Source organism: Dermacentor andersoni, chromosome 5 (assembly GCF_023375885.2).
Source record: "Dermacentor andersoni chromosome 5, qqDerAnde1_hic_scaffold, whole genome shotgun sequence".
Classification (NCBI taxonomy): Eukaryota; Metazoa; Arthropoda; class Arachnida; order Ixodida; family Ixodidae; genus Dermacentor; species Dermacentor andersoni.
The window spans coordinates 91,924,213-91,944,876 of record NC_092818.1 but is presented as its reverse complement, the minus strand read 5'-3'; the positions used below and the strand labels follow the sequence as shown (position 1 = coordinate 91,944,876).

General features: G+C 48.7%; 1 protein-coding gene across 1 annotated transcript in view; it reads left to right on the top strand.

The window, feature by feature from the left end:
• The window catches only part of LOC126530860 (uncharacterized), a 117,401-nt gene that overhangs the window by 14,575 nt on the left and 82,162 nt on the right, over positions 1-20,664 (top strand). The gene's annotated exons all lie outside the window — the stretch shown is intronic.

The following is a 20,664-nucleotide window of genomic DNA, read 5'->3' as shown; positions in this document are numbered from 1 at the left end:
ATTTTGGAGCGACAGAGACGCCACCCAGTCGGGCCCAGTCGTTCTAAGTGGGCTCTGAGAGGTGGTCGCGAGCTATATGTCAGCTATTCGCCACGCAGCTCTCTGCTTCTTGTAGATAGTATGCAAATACGCGTATGAAGTCTCCTCGATTTTTGCTCCCAAGTCCGAGACTCCTTCTCTCTTCTGCTTGAAAATCGCAACGTCGGTCTCAGCCCGGCGGTTCCGAGACCCAAATCGCAACAACGTACTCAGCCGCGTCGTGCGATGCACTTAACGTTATACCGCGCCGACCTGCTGGTATTAGCGTCGCCTCGGAGGCACTTCCGTGCCGATTGCGCCCGATGCGCTGCCTCCGCGGGCCGCGCGCGCAGCCGATATATCTGGGGCAGCCTTGATTTCGCCCTTGTTCCGGGCCATCCGCCGCCGCCCCCGAAGGGATCGAGCAGAGTACCGCTGCACACCCGGACTGCACGCACGCGGGCACGCTCGTGCATGGGGACGCACGTGCGGGGGATTCGGCACAGCGCGCCACTGCATAGCGACGCGCTCCACCGGTTACGCCACAGACAAAAGAAGGAAGACCGCTCTTGAATTAGCCGCTGCCGCTGCTGCTCGCTAGATTGGATTAATGATTACGGAGTCTGCAACCTGCGCGCGCAGTTTGGTTGCTCGCTTCGTTCTTTGCGCTTGTTTGCTCGTTCTTTTATCGCGTGCTGTCGCAGCGGCGGGGATTAAGGGAGAAGGGGTGAGTACACCCCGTCGCATCGCGGGCATGCCGCGCATTGTGTGTGTGCCGAGAGAAATCGGGCTACCGCCTTAGGGGAGGACCCGATTATTGTGCGGGCTAATTGGCTGCCCCAAAGGAGGGGACGACTGCACAGCAGCCAGAGAGTCGTTGCGAAGATGATGGCCTGGATGACGGGGTCACGTGCGCGTATAACGACGTGCCGGGACGTCACAGAACGGCGGCCCGAGATGCGCGATCCGTGATTGTATTAAGAAATTACGCGGCCTCTGTCAGTATAGTGGGTCGAGTGGAACACAAGAGACCTGCCGTAAACGGGTCGATTAACACTGCAGGCGGTGGTGCGTGGTTTCTCATATATGATTACGACGGCGCAAAAAAAGTAATGAGGACCAAATAAAGACACAATTACCTATAATGGCCGGACTGAGCTCTGTTCTCGAATTTGGCCCGTTTGCTGCATACGCTAATGTTTCGGTACGCATTGATGCTGCGCGCGACTGACCTGGTAGTTTTGTATGCGCATCGATGCGCGCGGTGCAATTGGCGTTCTCGTATCTTCGTGTTAAGCGTGTGTGCAGCGGGTGCCCGAACATGTATGCTCTAGATTCCCCCTTTTACGTACCTTTGAAGGGGGCACGTACGGTTTTCTCGCAACTGTGGACTCTATAATGCTGCTATATACGAGGGTTGTGTAATCAGTGCAGTGTTGGCTTAGTTTTAACGTGTGAGCTATAGTTAACCTTTCTGGCGGCCTATCAAGGCACTGATATCTAGAGTAACCGGAACTAGAGGTGGAAATGTAACCCGGCGACCAGTAACAAAACATGAAGCAACAACTCCAACACGGCACGGCAGCCGTGTTGGAGCACGTGCGACCACGTGCACCCCGCAAGCGACAAGAGAATATTTGAGCGGGACGGAGTCGAAAATGTGCAGTTCTTTTTTTAGTTCAATTTTATTCTATAGTTTGTGGCAATTTACAGCCTTAAGAAGAGGTCAAAAGGCGACAGTGTCCCTGACTATACAAGCATTGTCGCCTATATAGGCAGTCACCCCGCATGCTTCCTGTTTATCGCAATCACGTCTGGAGCGTGTCCAGTTCCAGGCGGCGGCGCTGTATATATACGTCAGCCTGCGGCCCCTGCATGCCATCCGTAAGGCCGGCTCTCTGTAACGAGCAGCTAACAGAAACCGGGTAGCGGAACTGAACTCAAGGTTCTGTCCTCGTCGGGCCGCGTGTATATGAATTACCAGGCCGTTTGCTCTCCCACGCCGCGGCGCTGGTTTGTAAATACTATACGGTTCTCGTCGCGCCCCGGAAAGCCGTAGGCAGCCAAGCCAAGAAGGGCCGGCATCGTCGTCGCAGTCTCTGGAAAACACACGCCTTCCTTTGTCTCTGCACCTGCTGCTGCTGCTGCTACACTGTGTGCGTAGTACGTGTCTGTACGAAGTGTGTCTTGCACTATAGCGTGTGGGACTCGCCGGCGCCTCGGGGCGGGTGCGCGCGACCTTGTGCGTCTATGTGCGACTCGTTATTGCTTTTTCCTGCGGTGGCGGATCGCGGGTCGTCAGACTGCGCATCGCCGCGTGTTGATGTCTACACGGCGCAACGCAGCCACTTGAGAAACGGGGCCGCCGCGCCGCGGACGTGCGTGATGTAATGCGCCGTATAGCGTGTCGCCTCCGAGGACAGCGTTCGTGTCAGTGCGAGCTGTATAGGGCAAATCGGCTCTGTGCGCTGGCGGCTCTGATTTCTCTCCTTCTCTATCGGATGTCGGGACGTTTCCCACGGTATACGTAGTGGGACGTCGTCACTTCTAATAACAGCGCGTGTCTGCGTTTCTTATTGGTACTTTCTGCGCGTTGTGTGGGGTCGGTCGCCTTCATAACGAAGCGCTTGGTGGGGCCTCCGAACTTCGGTGTAAAGGTCGCTCATCGCCGCTAGCAATAGTGTGTAGGCTAAACGTGTTCAGCAAAAGACAACCTTTATTTAACAACATGAGTTCAATGGGTACTTAGTGAAAGAAGCCACTTAATTTTCTTGTACACACTTCGTCCGACAAAAATGCGCCACTGCAGCCGACCCTATGGCATCGAAGTTCAGAGAATGCTAGAGTCGCTCGTCAGTGTTCGGCAGTATACGGCCCACTGGGCGAACGTCCGGTGGTTAAGAGGGAGCGCTACCATAGTCCCTGCAAGTTTTCTTAGTCGCGGTGTCGACCGGCTTTGGTAAGGCGCCAGCTTAAGGTGATGGGCCCACAGCTGTGTCTGTTCGTTGTAAGGCAGCAAATCAGCCTTCAGGGATGCCTAAATTGCTTCGTTGTGCAGACAAATTCGCTGTAGCGGTCTTCACTCTAGAGTCGTTCGCAATGCACACGAAACATAAGAATTCGACCGGGACTTACGGAAACCTTGATTATATTGGTCAATTCGTTGTAGAGGTGTTTGACTATAGAACGCTGCCTCCATATAGCTGCCACTGGGTCCTTTTGTATGGGGAAGCATTGTCTGTACAGAAAGGTATATAGCAATTTCGCTGATCAATAAACATGCCCCACAAACGACAGTAACAAAACGCTCGAGTGTTCTTACTAGTGTAGCAGTTCTGATGTTTTACAGCTGTAAATGCGGCGTCCCTCTTCTGCATTTTGCGTAATGGCGAAATTTTAGTCTGCTCTTTGTCACGGATGTTACCTATAGCCAGTCTATAGGAGATCTGTAGGCGTTTTGTGAAGCCTGCGGATTTTCTGCAGACAACCGGTGGACTTCTGTACCTCTCGCTTTTTTTCTGCACTTCCTTCGTTCTTGCTCCATTTCCTCGCGTCGTGTGCCACCCCACTCCGATCAGCACTTGTGGCGTTGTACTATTTGTCAACGGGTGGCTAAGAAACGCGCTCGGAAGACTGTGAGCTATGAAAAATAAAGGAAGAGTATTTAAGGACTTTAGCCTGTATATACATTATGTCGACTATATTTACACCCATGTAGGGACAAATCTGTTAAAGTTCAGAAATGAAGCTAGTTTAGACAGTCAAAAATTACAACGGTTGTCTTTGCTTGTGCAACATACCGTCGATGGCGCAAGTGCTAGGCTCTGGAGCTTCTGTTGCTTTCGCATCACTTTGACCGCGTGTTTCCCTTGCCTTGCAATGTGGCCCGCCTTGTTTTCAAGCCGGATGACGTGGTCATCTGCCGTGCTGAAATTTCTTGAACAATTCAATTGTGTTCCCAGTTCGAATGTGAGAGGCATGGTGTTGTAACGTCGGAGGCGTCGAGACATTTGTTTGTGTGGTGCTCGGGCGCCGTATGTTAAATCAGAACCCGACACTGCATAGCCTGCCGCATTTCGTGTGTTCCTTTTGTGAATATTACTTCCGTTTATGAAGGCAAGAGTCAATTACAGCTTATACTCAGTTCCTGATTCGTAGGCATTGAAAGTGTTGCGCCGTCGCACGGGCCGGATGGTTAAGTAGTGCCGCGGAGCACGCAACAACGAAAGTAATTATTAATAAAGTTTTTTGAACCGCGCTATGTACGTTTTCAAACAGCGCCACGCGTCATTCGAAACAACAACAAAAAAAAAATTAGAAAGGCAAACGGCTTTGACACTTGACCTCCGAGATGTCTCCCAAGATTGCCCGATCTTTGAGGCCATGCTTGACAATTTCGCGGCTGGTGGCAGCAAGCCACCTTCCGCGAGGCGCCGTGTTGAATGAATCGGCGCGTTCAGGGCGTGCCTTCCAAAAAGCGTCCATTCAACGCCCCACGTGCGCCGTCAGCAACAGGTGCACGGACACATGCGCCTTGTTGAAACGGGCGCCGTCAGGTCAGGCGGCGCGGCGGTCTTTTCGCCGCCGCGCGTCATGCGAGCCGGATGCCCAAATTTAGACCCCTTTCCCCGGGCGCCAGCCAAGAGGACGTCTTATTTTCGGGAGCACAGAGGAGAAGGGCGCTGAATTCCCCCCCCCCCTCCAACCAACTTGGCGTTTATACACATACCACCGTGTGTGTGTGTGTGTGTGTGTGTGTGTGTGTGTGTGTGTGTGTGTGTGTGTGTGTGTGTGTGTGTGTGCGTGTGTGTGCGTGTGTGTGTGCGCGCGCGCGCGTGCGTGCGTCGAGAGTCCTGCTCCATTCTGAGCTCTTCCGGGATGCTGATTGGGTTCGCACTGCGGTTCGCCTTTAAGCGGGCACCACTCTGCCCCCCCCCCCCCCCCTCTTCGGAGTAGGCGACAGCATGATAGAGCGCGACGTATGGAGCACCGCGGCAGCGAGCTTTAGATGCGTGAACCTAATTCGAGGCATTCGGTGTGCGCTGTGCAACGTCGTGTATGAGGTGCTTATTTCTCTGGCCGCGCATTTCCGGCTGACGGCACCTTCACAGCCAAGATTTGGCGGCGCCGTTCTCTCCTTTTTGATACATTACTCTGTTCTTGGCGCAGTGATCGAGCACTGTAGGACATGACCTCTTCCATCTCTCGCTAACCGGCTGTTGCTCGGCCATGTGCACAACCGCCTTGTCGCTGTTGTTTATGCGTGCTCTCGAGAGCCCCCTCCCCCCTCCCTTCGTCTTTGTTGAAACGACTGAGATGCGTCTGGTTGTCGTCGTTAGCTAGTCAGTACTAACTACAATAATTAACGTACTTAACGCGCAGGTTATGCAGTCGCTCTTCGTTCCCCAAGCGTTTGTCGAGTCGTCGTCCTTGAGAGCGCCGCGTAATCGTCGCATGTCATGCGGACGTGACCTCTTGAAAGCCTCACAGTGAGCTGGTGGTCCGGTGCAAAGCGCAAGCGAGCGAACGCAGGAAGGAAAAAAAAGCGCGAGAGAGAGAGAGAGAGAGAGAGAGAGAGAGAGAAAGCAAGAAAATTGCTCTGTTAGACGCTCGCACTGGAGCGAGCCATGACCTGTACCGCCGTCACGTTCCCTCTTTGCCGACGAAGGCACGTGTACACGCCTTTGGGTTGTTCTCGCATCTTAGTTGTACCGTGCACTGCTTTTCATTTTCCTTTCGGGAAATTAAAGTCATGGGTTTGCCTTTTCTCTTATGTGTTTGTCTATCACGAACGCAACGGCTATTGCGAACGTGTACGGACGTTGCTTGCGTGCGGGCTGTTTTTCTCACGCATACGGAAGGAAGTGCGGCGTTGCATGCGGCTATGACCAAGTGCGGATTTCGAGTCCGTGTTGAAGGCGGCTGCGCCTTCACATGAACCTCAAAGGCTGCGCTAATATACCGCCAGCGGTTTGCTGTCAAAGCTCGGGGCGTTGTCTCGGCGTTCCGTATAGTTTCCTTTTTTCGTAAGGGTGAACGTCCTCCTTTGCTATACGAATGGCGCTTTTCCAGCAGTGCCGTCAATAGAAACCGTAGGGTCGAACTTTTTTTTTTTTTCTGTCTCTGTGGAGGTTTTAGGGGAGAATGCGGCTCGTCCCTATGAATGGACAAACGCTAAAGTTTGTTTAAACGACGTCTCGAGTGAACCCTGGAAACATTTGTATCTATGCCCAATACTGACAGAGAACGCTAGGAAAGCTGTAACGCATGTGCACATTTCAGCCGTGACTGCAGTGCATGAAGGATAGCGGTGCGGTCGCTGTGCTTTTTGTGAGGCATCGGTCGTTATGTATACCTATACATGCGGAAGCTTGTGGTTACTAGCGCTGGCGAGCTTTGTCAGATACGCCCTTAGTGCAACATGACTGCAATAACGACATTCGTATGTGCACACTGCGAACTGAAGATATCTTTTGCGTAGAAATGTTTTCGGTAAAAGCTGATCCTGATCCAGATCAGCAGCCCTCCATCTTCTCTCTCTCTCTTATTGCCCGAGTATAGAAAAACCAATGCTGAAAGTGTGTCGGCTGAACGACAATTCAGTTTAGTGTCTGGTATACAATTTAATTGAGGTTCTCTGATTTCTGTCAAAAGGCACAGCAGGGGCCGCATATGTCCCTGTTATCTTCTGATAACCTCAGTGGCACGTACAGTGTCTGGCGCTGCTGCTCACTGGACTGCCGTCCTCGCAGCTCACTGGAGAAACTTCTCACGTGAAAATAACGGGGACGAGGCGCACTGCTACTGGCTTAGGTCGCCGATAAAAGCGCGCGGAAGGGGACATCTCTAAAGCGAGAAGAAAGGGGGTTAACCGAGGGGCCCGATTTTTACTAATCATATCATGAGAAGCCAACGAACAAAGACACCGAGGAAAACATAGGGGAAATTACTTGTACTTACTAACTGAATAAAAGAAAATGATAAATTAATGGCGATGAAAGTGGATGAAAAAAAAAAAACTTGCCGCAGGTGGGGAACGATCCCACGTCTTCGCATTACGCGTGCGATGCTGTGCGAAGACGTCGGATCGTTCCCTGCCTACGGCAAGTTGTTGTTTTTTCATCCACTTTCATCGCCACTAATTTATCATTTTCTTTAATTCAATTTGTAAATACAAGTAATTTCCCCTATGTTTCCTCGGTGTCTTTGTTTGTTGGCTTCTCGCGACGTCTTTAAAGCGGGCCACTCGAGGGTACGGCACCAGCACTCTCGCGATTTCTGCATCCGCGGCAGGTTTGTTGTTTTCGTGAAGCCTGCAGCTGCTGTAGCCATCGCGTTGTGCGCGCTCGAGTGCGCGCGGTAGTCAACAACAACAGCGGAAAAAGAAGAGCCGAGCGCGCGGGCGCCATGAGAGCGCCATAAGTTTCACGGACCCCCCGCGCAAGAGGCAAAGACCCGGATGTACCGAGACCAAAATACTGCTCTGTCATTTCCCTCGTCCCAGAACCGCATGGGCTGTACGCGTCGTCAACCAGGCTGTGTTTGTGACATCGGCACTAGGGGACGCGTGGCTTTCGGTGATAAAGCCAGGGAAACGATGGAGCACGTTTTATTGGAGCGTGAAGATATCTGCTTGGCGGTCGATTTAGGCATCTTTGGCCTCCTTGAAGCCCTTCGGTTCAGCGAGAGCAGGGAGAAAGTAAACATGGCCGCAATAGAGATGAGTAAGAAGCGATTCGAAGATTGGTGCAAGTGGGAAAACGACAAACAACGGAGGTGCACAAAAACAAAGTTCCCGATGGGGGTTCAGAAAGTTTGGTACAAGAGCTTGGTGGCGCAACCCACCGCCCCGTTCCAAATGGGACGCACATATACCATCCACCCGTCCATCCATCGGGCTAGAATTTCGATTATAATTTAATTCAACCAAAACTAACTTTATTGTCTTTACATCGCATCAACGATCTTTAGTTCCTGTTCCTTCCGTTTGCTCGCCACGGGGCTCGATCGAGGCTAGCGACGATTGGATGCATTTTGGCGTCAGATTAGACAGAAACTGAAAATGTCATTGCCACATTTCAGACGTAAAAAAGATGTCCGATGGTATGCACATACGCATAGGAGCTCGTCCGTTTCTTTTTCTTTTTTTGACGTTCTACTCTCTTATCATTGTACTATGGATTAATTCATTCATATATCAACTACTGTTTAATTACATGGGGTAATACATACAGTACTCATCTTGCGCCACTACAAGTCGTCCAGGATAGAGCAATCAAAATAATAAGTTTTAGCTTATACCACACCACCGCCAAGCAATTATTACAAGCCAATAATATATTCACAGTGTTCGACACAATTGAACATAATCCAGGTATCTGGTTATTTAAGCATATCAACAATCGATTCCCTTTTTCTTTTGTTCAATCTTCTTTGTTCTCTAGACAACACTAACAGAACAAGATTTGCTCTTAACAAGGACCTCATCTTGCCCGAAGTCCGAACTAACTACTTTAGCAAGTTGTTCATTTCAGGGCTGTTTTATTATGGAACTCACTACCATTTGTTTTAAAATTAATGACAATACACTAATTTATTACAGAATTTAGAAAGTCCATTTTAAACCAATCCACTCCTACATAACGTTTTTGTAGATATTACATAATGCATGCATTTGCATTATCGTTTGTAAATGCTACAGTTTATTATATTACGTTTATTAATCACGTGTGAAATTGTTAAAACATGCCGATTTTCGGTTCGATTTGTTATTTTTAGATGTTGCTGATTAAGCTTGTCGTATAATTGTTTTAATTCGTGTTCCAGTAAGTTTTGTAATTGCTGTCTTCCTCATTTGTTTTCAGTTATTTATTTTATTAGTGTCGTTGTTATAACTAGGTTTACTTTTCTTTTCGCGTATAGCATGTACAGGAGATCCCAGTTCAGTCTCCGACTCCGGGAGCTCATCCTGTATACTGCGTGTTGTAATCATCATCATCATCATCATCATCATCATGCTGTTTTATGTGCACTGCAGTACGAAGGCCTCAGCCTGCGATCTCAAATCACTCCTGTCCTGTCATGTTGTAATAACGTTATATATAATAATAAATTCTGATTCTGAGGCGTATCGCTTTTCACTTTCAGTGCGCTTTGATTGGCTAACCCGGCGGAAGCGGATGTGACGAGTGAATGGCATGCTTCCCACTGGCGTTATTCTCACGTCACACATAGTCTTACAAGTTATATTTATTTATTTATTTGTTTGTTTGTTTTCATACTCTCAGGACCCGAGGGTACTACAGAGAGGAGTGTTCTAACAATAACTTGTTAATCGCAACTATAAAGGCGCCGGGATCTTCGATTGCAGTGAGGGAGGAAAGGAAGGTGGTTCCAGTCACTGCTTATTTGCGGCAAAAAGGGAAGCCTGTAGAAAGCTCCATTTAGAATTCGCGTTGGGTGTCGCGTCATTCAAATATGCAAGTGTCCTCCCCACTCTTAAAGGAAATTGAAAAAAAAAAAAAATGACGTGTCCAGGAGGCGAAGATTTGGAAAGGGGCGCGAGATAACGTTACGTGACTCTCCGGCTTTTAAAAAAAATATACATTGTATGACTACATGTCTGTAGAGAGTGATCATAAACAGCTCTGCGTTTCTGTAGCTTTCATTGCTTCGTCAAGAATATCTGTGACTGTCTACGGGAGAGAAGCCATTAAGGTGTGTATTTCCCTCAGTTGATTCCTAGCCTAATAGATTCCTATTGTCTAAAGACAAAAGTCATTACGATGTCCCTTTCTGTTAGTCGTACTTACACACCTAGTGAGCTGGACTGAATTCTTTCGAAATTCGGAAGACCGAATCGAACTGAGATTTCGTAAGTTCAATACTTTTGACATATAGAAAGAACGAAACGATCGAAATCGGCTTTTGCTAAGGTACGTTTGACGAAGATTTTTAGGCTGGAAAATTTTTTTTGACACGTGTTACTTCGAAGCCGTTGCTGACACTGTCACTGCAGTGAAATATTAAGCTGGCTTGGTAGATTATACTTCTGGAATGCCTATAATAGCTCCGCTTTAACATTTATGCGGAGGCTTGCTAAGCTCGAAGAGGTGCAAGAAACTGACGATAGTGGCGACGTCACTTTGAAATTCCCACAGTGGCTCCGTGTGATGAATTTTAACAGCGCCTGTTTGCTGTTGTAGAGCATTAAATACGGGGCAGTATGGAGGGGCGAGGTAATATATGCAGATCCAGCGCACATGTTAGAATTTATGTGGAGCAAAGGTTTAGTAAAGCGGTTACATAAACTCTCTACAACCAATGGCGACGCGTACAGTCCTGTTTACTTTCATCCTAAGCAACGAGCAATCTCGTGGAACGTTTACGTTTGTCCACATCCAAGGTCGCATATTTATTATCATGCAACTTTTATGCTTGGCCACTGCGTCGTTCACAGGCCGTGCCGAAACGCAGGCTCCATTTCATGCGACTTGTACGCAATGGTGCCACGAGGACGAAGAGCGATGTGTGATGCCTGTTGAGGGAAGGATGGGGATGGCATGTGTTAGCGCACGAATGTAAGACCATGCAGTATCAAGAAACATTTAGGGATTCTGTACCTCTTGTATCGCAGTGGGGCATACCCATTCTGGAGGATTGCCCAAGAACAGGCACCATCCCAGTGTCACATACTGAATGGCAAAAAAAAAACTAAAAAAAAAAAAAAACACAGAGACTTGTGAAATATAATTAACCATTCTATTAACAAATCGGTGTGTCGTGGAGATATCTGCCAGCGGATCGTGAAATGTTGAGGTTTTATGTAGGAGTCGTACAGTGGCACATGCCTGTTTCGAAGGATTGGCCAAGAGCTAGTATACGCAAATACTTGATGGCTAAATCAGAGAAAGTAATGTAAATCCAAGAATCCGTGGAATATAACTCACTGTTCTATTGAACAGATCGACATGAAATGTTCGTTTTATGTAGTAAGTTGATATAATAATTTATATATAATTATAATCTGAATACTTGACCAGCAAGAGGGGTTGTACAAGCCACTTCGCTGGTAGTTGCATGTAACCTTCGCATATATATCCACAAATCTATCCGCCGAGATTGCGACTGACTCAACAGGTAGCTACACGAAACAAAGTAGGCAAAGAAAGGTTGGCTTAAAATAAGTAAAGATAAAGATGGCCCAGGGAGGTAAAACATTGCAGTAGTTATACTCTTAGTCTGCATGCGGTCTGAACTGAATAGATCAGTTAATACTTGAATGCAAGATTAGCTCTGCCATGCATTGTGATTGACAACGAAGTTACTCTCGTATACTCGCTGTTTAGCTGGGTGGGCTATAAAGGGGCGAAGCGATTAGGTCGGCGTTTAGTCACTGATTATGCAGAATGACTGGCTGTAAGTAAACAGGGTGGTACGAGCAATTCGAACCAGAACTGAGGGGTTTACAAAACGAATTCTTTTATTCTGGTTTTGGGTAGCCGAGTCATGATGCGCTGCGAGCGATTCCGGAGGTACGGGGTCGAGCTCCACGTTCCAGTGACTCGCTCTTTCCGATGATTGCTGCGAACAAACGTAACGTATGGGTCCTTGACATTATACGTACATCGAGCGACTGCCACGTGATATTACGGCCCACTCCGTACCACTAGCTAACTGATGGCGATGATAATTTATTGGCATCCCCTTTGAAACGGGGCGAGAGAAATCCTCACCTAGCCTACTTGAGTTACTCAGGTATGCTGTCAATGATTTTCCCTTCTAGCACTCTTGTATACATCTCTTTTATCTTGTCTACCTACCTTGTACCGCTCCTTATGGGTGTGATGGATCCGGTCGTATCAGCCTCTTTCCTGCCTTTTTTTCCCCACCAATACTCTAAACGTCTCTTGCTTATCTCGACTGCTGACCGGTTGATACTTCGGGAATTTGTGTGATACGTACTGGTCTCGCTGGGTGAATCCCTTAGCATTCCATTAAGATGTGATGAGTGGTCTCTGGATTTTTGCTGCACTATACACATGCCTCATCTAATTGCGAATATTTGCTCCGGTATGTTTTTTGTCCTTAGGTAACCAGCTCGAGCCTCAAATAGCAAGGCACTTCCCTTCGTGTTATCGTACAAATTTTCCCTCCTAATTTCTTTTTTCTCATTCTTGTAAATTTCCTTGGTCTTTTTGGCTTACATTTTTAAAAATCCAATTCGCTGTTTCTTTTTCTCTCACTTTCTTTTTGATTACCCTGTACTTGGTTTCAAACTTTCTTGACCTCTTCCTCTATTCTCTGTCCACGCTTTTTAGGTCCACGCTTTTAGGTTTTTGGGCACTGTAGCCGCCTATTTATTTTGATCCATGTTCCCGAGTCTTTCCTCAAAGCTAATTTTGCTCTTCGCTTCTCTGACTTCAAACGAGGCCCGCCCTATGTCCCCTTGCACTGCCTCATTTGTGGCTTTGCCATGGGCTTCCAAAGCCAACCGGCCCACCGATTATTGGTTAACTTCCAACCCAGACTTTTATAGAGCTTTAACGCTACCTGGGTTATACTTCTGGGAACCGCTCAAGTACACCAATGTCTCGTTTAAACGATCTTTCTACACGCTTTTTCATTCGCTTCCTGAGTAATGTTCGAAACCTACATCATTATATCCGATCTCATTATTTGTTTTTAACTGAGCACGATTTTGCGCAGCACCACATATTCGCCATTTGCTCCACGTGGGTGTGTGCACAACCGAATTTCACGACACTGTTAAACTTTACTGGTTACACCCCAGGTCCACCAGCTCGGCTGCCTGCAACCACGCCTGAAAGTACGCGAGGTGAAGGCCTACATAGTAGAACGTCCTGTTCTCGAGCGCGTAACTGCTGTTCCCTGTAAAACACTCTATATAACCCATTAACCCTTTCAGTGTCACTTACCTACCGGTACATTTCCGCGTTTCTGTCCGGCCGTGTTCCTTTTGACGCTGTTTTTGTCAGATAGGAATGTGTGGACCAGACCAAGAGAGCGTTTGCCATTATCCGAGTCGTATTTTTTTTTTTTTATTTCTGCACAGCGCAAGAAAAGTTGACCGTCAGTTTAGCATACGCTAAAAAGGATGAAGGCGAAAGCCTGCACACTCACGATAAATCCATTTAATTACTTGACATTCTCATTCGAGTGCTTTGTTACTTCCTATTAATTGTTTTCTCGCACCGAAGGTCGTGGATTCGACTCCCACCAATGGCACCATCAATTTTGGTACCATTGAATTTTGATACCATTACGCCGCGTGGTCAATTTTTTGATGACGTCGGACAACGGGTTTTTCGACCCACGAGCCACTTAAGACTTTCGCTTTAATAAACCGTTGTGTTCGTTTTATAATATACGTGAAAATCCCGACGCTGGGGGTGCGTCAGCTCCTCCCCCCCCCCCAAAAAAAAAAAAAAAAAAGACGACACTGTAGGGATTTACCTATACGGTGACTGAAACCTTCAATGCGAGAAGTCCGCTGCTTCGGCGTCTGAGCCCGTGGTGGAATTCTGCGTTGAAGTGCTTCGTGTTTCCCCGATAGGGCATTGAACGAGCGCGCGAAGCACTCTTGGATCGGTCGATGCACTGTGAGAATTTTCTGTTATAATATAGTTACGCGATGACACCTTATTGTTTTGCGACAACTGCGTGTCCGACGTCGACTTTTCTTGACGGCAAAGCTCCACCATAGTTAAATCCGGTCGAGTACTTTGACGGGCACGAATTCTAGCGATAAAGGGCCGCTTTGCCCGAAGCGAAGCTGCACTTGAATTGTACCTTGTTTCACTCATAACAGATAGTAAGGGAAGTCGATGAAAGGAAGTGTGCTTCTCCTGCATTACGTATACGCAAATCGAATATATGCATGGTTGCCGAATGAAATGCAGCACCGTTGTCAAATCAGGATGGAACTATATGTGAAAAACAGTTGATAGAGTGCTCTAGAATGCGACCAACACTGTTGCTGCACCGTTTCCGTTCTGTACCTCTACACCGCCCTATAGCCACGCCTACGCGCGTCGGCATGTCACATGGCAAAGGTGCGCAGTAGGGCGGTATAACGGCTTTAGGGAGTTCCAGGCGTGCCTTCGTAGCGGTCCGAAGAACGCGGCAATCTTGTAGCCCAGTGGGAAATGTGCAGCATGCGTGCATGTCGCTCTAGGTCGATTGTCGCATGCTTTGTTAATTATCTTTATTTCTTGACCGCGAAGTCATACCCATATATTTCTGTATGTACGCATTGCAGGAGATAGACGATTTGCCACTAGAAAAAATGTGTATAGTATGCGTTGACAGAGTGTGAAAGAAGACGAGACGAGCTGAATTGGGCGTGAGTCCAGAAATATTGGGTACATATTTGTCGAGTCGAATAAAACTTGTCACGAAGAAACGCGTGCGATTAAAAGTTGCTGGTCAACGAAAGCACGTGCTTAGTGCTTGTTGTCCGGCCAGGCAGCTCATGTGCAACAGCCTTGCACAACAATAGCATATACTTTATAGTATAGAAACTTCGTGCAGGCTCATAGCGACGCAGAAGTACACAAGTACATAAGTATATGAAATGGTCACGCTGAAGCAAACGTACAAAAGGCACTCATTTCAGGCAGCGCCAGACGACCGCGCGCGTACGTGTGCCCGTATACAACAGTGCTAGAACGCTTGTATTACGATGACGTTAACGCTGTCGGCACTTCCCCAATATCTCGCGTCACATCATTCCTGCAGCGGGGTCAGCGCTAGTGGCGAACAAGCCCCTCACGTTGTTCCTTTACGTTGACCCCCCCCCCCTCCCTCTCTCTCTCTCTCTCTCTCTCTCTCTCTCTCGCCTTCATTCTCACTCTTCGACCGATGACCGACCGTTCGAGGAAACGGCGGGTGCGAAAGCAAGTTCCTTTACGTTCCACAATGCCTGTGAAAGTGAGGATGCGAAAAACTTCCTAGTGCGCGCCGGCTCTGAACGAGTTGTCCTTATGTCCGCGCGCCAAATAGCTCCGGGCAGCGTTGGAGCGCGTGTACAGGCTCCGGCGGCTCGTTGAACGGAGAAAAAGACCCTTCCTCATTGCAGTTTCCGTAGTAGTATTTCTCATCGGTAGGCGAAATTCGAATTCGGGTGTACACATAGACCTTCGTTGCCCGTTATGTATCTGCATATAGACGAGAACTTGGAACAAAAAAATAAACGGCGCATCGTGGCGATTCGAGGCAGTGCCGCGCTTGTGTGTATGTCTCGCTTGAAATGGTATTCCCCCTTCGTTGCCAACCTGCAAAAGGTGCAGAGACACGAAATCGAGGCACGACGCTCCTAATTTGCCGCATTTCCTGGACCGCCTCTCCTCAGTCGCCTGCACGCACAGTACGCATCTTGATCGCATCTCATCACACTCAAAGATGCGCGTGTTGCGCAAATGGATGACGGGTGGGAACGCAGTTTGAAAGTGGGGCGATGAGGTGGGCACACATACGCACACACACACAGCGCGACACAGTCAGATAGACGGCGCTGTCCTCTCATTGTCTGAGAAAGGTGCACCCTTCCTGTTTGTGCTTTCTCTCCCTCTCCGCCGTGCCTGCGGAAGGAGGGAACGCTTTCTCGCGCGTCTGTCTCTGGCCTGTGTGCTTGCGCGTTGATGCAGTGCTCGGCATGGCGCGGAACTAAACGAGAAACGCCTCCTGCCATCTCCTGCCGCGCTTGTGTGTGTGTGTGTGTGTGTGTGTGTGTGTGTGTGTGTGTGTGTGTGTGTGTGTGTGTGTGTGTGTGTGTGTGTGTGTGTGTGTGTGTGTGTGTGTGTGTGTGTGTGTGTGTGTGTGTGTGTGTGTGTGTGTGTGTGTGTGTGTGTGTGTGTGTATAGCGCGTTGGCCCAGAACACGCGTGCCCACGCTTGTCCTAGTTTAGTCGCTGGGTGGCGCTGCTGCTGCCTGTTGCGGCGGTGGTGGCGGTGGTGCTATGGCGCTTTGTTCTTATATACTCCGTCGGGCCTCTACATGTATGTACCTGTTTACCGCGTGGATGAGCTGCGCGGTGCCCCTTGCACGTATAGAGAGACCAATGACTGCTCTGTACCTCTTCGGGCGTTCGGGAGCAAATCTAGCGTCCCACGCCGCGTGCAATCTCTTCCTCTCCTTCGCGAACGCTGCTTTGGGGCGGAGAGTCGTGGAAGCCGTGGACGAGAGCGTCTACCGTGCCGTCGAGCGGATTGTTCCGCGCCTTCTTTTTTTTTTCTTTTGCGCTGGGCTGCGCGCGCGATTACGGCGTGCCTGCGCGCGCGTGATGGACGATGGCCGATTTGTCAGAGCCGCGCGACCTGCCAGCGACTCTTGCCCAGACTGCGGCACGTTTCTCGCGGCTCTATTGCGCCGGCGTTTCGGTTCGGGCAGCTTTGACGCCTTGTAGAGAGATCGTTCAGTTTGAAACGGTAGTTGCGGTAGCTGGTTCGCCGCGGCATTGGAACGCGGTAGCCCGCGCGACGCAGGGATGTTTCGTCCTTCGCTACTTATCGTGCAAGGACTCTCGTGCCCCATTTTTTTTTCTTTTTTTGCAATCTATAGCGCATGGTTAACTCGTCGGCGGCAACATAACTGAAGGAAGAAATCGAGTGAAAGCGTTTTACTAGAGACCTCCGCTCCGGGAAATAGCACAGAAGGCGTTGTTCGCACATTGGCTACTGCGCGGGTAGCTTCGATGAACGTGCGAAAGGCCTAGCTATCAATATGTACTGTACGCCATATGCGGCGAAGTATGCTGGCAGACGCCGATTCAATTGCGTTATAGATAATAATGCGCGCGTTGTCATGAGTGGGACTTTTCCTGACAGTGACGTGAATCTGTATGCCATCGTACATGCTATCGTTCTGCGGCTCCCAGAACGCCGTGGGATTAAAAACTAGATAATGATGCTAATAAATGCCTACTGGGATTGCAAATTGGGCAAGTTGTTAATCATCCATTTTGCAATAGCTCTACAACAGGTGGAAGAGAGAGAACACGACACATGCTAATTATCAACTGATTTTATTACACGAATTGAAGAGAGAACATAGGACGTATGCAGCTGACTACCAACGAAATGTAATACATGAATTACAGCAAGCGATTCATGTAATAAACTCACTTGGTAGTCTGCACGTATTATTTGATCGTTCCTGTTCTAAGTGGTGCTATTGCAGTATTTTATAAGAAAGCGGCAGTTTCGCCCGAAAGCCGAAACATCGATTGCGATAGCAAATTAGTGGACAGCTATACGAAGTATAGTAGTTTTTTCGGCCGTATGAACTTGTAAACATAGGCATACGAACTAAATTAACAAGCATATGGTGTCACGGGCGTACAAGCAAACGGGATCGCATCTCACTCGATGACTGCTGAAAGTCACTGTCAATACGCTGGAGTCTTGAAACGCAGCAGCAGCGAGCGAATTGACTTTCGTTCTGCGTCTCGCATCAACGCGAACTAAGCAGCGCAAACAGCGCACGGGCGGACTCTTGGCTCGGTCGCAGGTGACATTCAAGACACACAGCGACCCGGGCGGGCGCGTGCGACCGCGCCGGCCGCCCGGAGTAGCACGCGCCTCCTCCCTCCCTACTCCACCCTCCTGAGCCATGCGCGCGACGGAAGACGGCGCGCTTCCTCCTCGCCTTCCTCGCTTGCGTGCGCACGATTGAGCTGGGACTCACCCTCGCACGCTTTCTCACACATAGAGCATGTGTACGGCGCGCGGCGACGATTTTATCGCCCTTGGACTTTATACGGAACGTCACGGCGATGGCAGAAATGCACCTGGAGTGGCCATATAATTGCTATCGCAGTAAAACGAACGTTGCTGGCTGGAACGTACGCGGACTTCAGAGACCTATGCTCTACATACGGAGTGGTCATTATCAAGTTTTGCGGAATTCTTGAAAATCGCTAGTTTCGGATAACGTAATTCTAGTCCTTGAGCTGGATTGTTGAGAGAGCCGGACATTACTTACACGGAGAGTCGAAACATATTAAACTAATTAACAAAAATTCACTAATCAAATTCCTAATTAATTACTTTACGCCACATATTGCAATTTACAAATTGTAGCCGGGAAGATTGTCAAGCGTATCCACTTGGAATGAATTTCCAGAATGACACCACTTCCGAGATGTGCGCCATCAAACTCACCGTAAAAAAACATTGTTGGTCCACTTGCCCTTTTAAACGAAGCACTATTTTATGCATTCAAGCACAAAAGTATGTGGAACGCCGATGTGCTTCGTCCCACACTTTGAGGATTATTATATCTCAAAATGGGTGTCATTCTGCAAATTTATTTCAGGTGGATGCGCCTTGCAAGCTCACTGGCTACAATTCGCAATTTGCAATATGAGTCTTAAAATAATTAATTAAAGACTTAATTAGTTGAACATGCGTTTCGATTTCTCGTGATAGTTTTTAAATAATCCAGCGCAACGATATCAAGTGTGCTATCAGCCACAGTGGATTTTTAACAAACTGCGTAAAACCTAAAGATGATCACCCTGTATAGCTAACACAATTTCTACATCTACCCTCTGACAGATTCATATCTGTGACGCCTTTTCTTTCTTTCCTTCTTTCTTTCTTTCTTTCTTTCTATCTTTGCTCCTTTCTTTCTTTCCTTCTTTCTTTCTTTCCTTCTTTCTTTCTTTCTTTCTTTCTTTCTTTTTAACAATCCGTTTGTGGCGTGCGCAAAGGTTGCTGCTTCCTGCTGGCAACACTGTCCTCGCTCTGCGCGACGTGCGAGCAGCTGTGCAATGTCTCGATGACGTCACTTCCTGCAGACGCGTCATCTCCCACTGCAGGCGGCCGCACTTCCTGCATGTCGAGCCAAACAAAAGGCGGCGCGGCTGTTAGGGCTGCTCCCTCGAGCGCGACCGCTGGTTTAAGTGACGACGCGGGTCGATTAACACGCGAACTCATTGAGGAAGAGCTTCCCGAGTATATGCACGTATTTGCGCGTTGCGTCACAGCGGTCACAACATAGCCGGCGCTTCATCGTGCAGGAACTCGGCAGCGGTTCTCGGTCAGTTCGTGGTGGGAGCGGCACGGTCGAGCCGTTATAATCTTTGCCGGTCGCTGCAATGTGGGTCGCACCGTCAGAGGTGTTTCTGCGCGTACCTGAAACTGATTTCCGATTCGTTCCCATCGACCTTCAAAAATGGCGTCGTGCAACCACGTATACGCTTACGCGTTGACCTTAGGTGCGCCGCGCTGACGTTGGTGTGGACGCTATTGCTAAACTCGTGCCTAGAATTGCCTTTTATATGTCTATGTATATATAGACGCCGTGCCCTTTTTATTAAAAGTATTTCCACCGTATGGGCACTCGTATAAAAACCACAGCGAGTGCTTGTACTGAGCCGGTAGCTGCGCGTGACTACTGTGTATAGAGCCTACGAACGAGAGGAAGGAAGACGACCCGTCGCTTTCAGGTTACATTTATGTTGAAGGCAAAGCATGGCGTATACGTTGCGTACGAATCCGGCCGGACCTTCTGGGCCCTGACCCTTTATGTACCAGCGTTGGGATATTGCTTCCTTACCCGTCGTATTCACTGAAGGGAAACAATAATTCCGCACCCGTTCTCTCGCGAAAAAGTCTTGGATTCGTTGGTCGAGAGCGGTCGAGAGATACAGCTAAGTCAACAAAACTACTGCTTTGCCTTCCGCCGTCGATTGCAGTTTTGAGGCGTCACGAGCAGGCATAATACAATGTTTTCCTTCCTTAGACGTTTACCTGGCATGACTTTATCAAACCCCCTCTTGCCGCGGTGAACAAATTGTCGCAGTTATGTTGGTTCGTTGGCGAGTTAAGTATTTCATTTTTAAGAAGACGCGCGTTATTGCACATTCGATCTACCTGCGCTTGAAATATATACGGTTCAGCAGGTGCTGCGCGATCGTTATTCGTTTGCACCAGAGGCAGCATGGCGGCATCGATCCGCACGTCGCCGTTCGCTTCACAGCACGGATTCGCAGCATTCCCTTTCTTTTGCTGCTGGTCTCGGCACTTATATGGCGGTAGACCAACGCAGCAACGTCATCAAGTGACGTGTGTTGAAATGCTGGCCACCTATCGCGGTCCGCGAGAGACCGACGCTAAGGAGAATGAGGCGCGAATCACGTGTGACGGGAACAATGAACTTCGCGCCTCAATGCCTTGTGACGCTGTTCACTATTAACGGTGATGTCTCGCCCGCATGCACTGTAATTCGTCACTTCCTTCAGTTCGCACGATGATTTCGCGAGCGAAGCCGTCTGTGTATCGGCGGTCACCCTGTTGGCTGTATCGCGGAGAGTGCATGACCATTCGAAGTGAATTGAGAATCTATGCGCAATATGTGTGGCGGTGGGGCTACTGTAAATATATTTTGTTATTAAAAATAATGATAAACCTTTCCTTAATTACAGGTAAGCAATGTGATTTGCGTGGTTTCTGGCTCTCAGGGAGACGCTGCAGGGAATGAATATTATAGCCTGGGAAATTCCCTGCATGCATCTGAACAATTTCATTCCTTGCCTCTTATCGGACGAACCAAATAATTTTTTTTTTTTTTTTAGCTATCCAATGAAAGAAACAACGGACGGGGAAAGGCTAAGTGCTATTC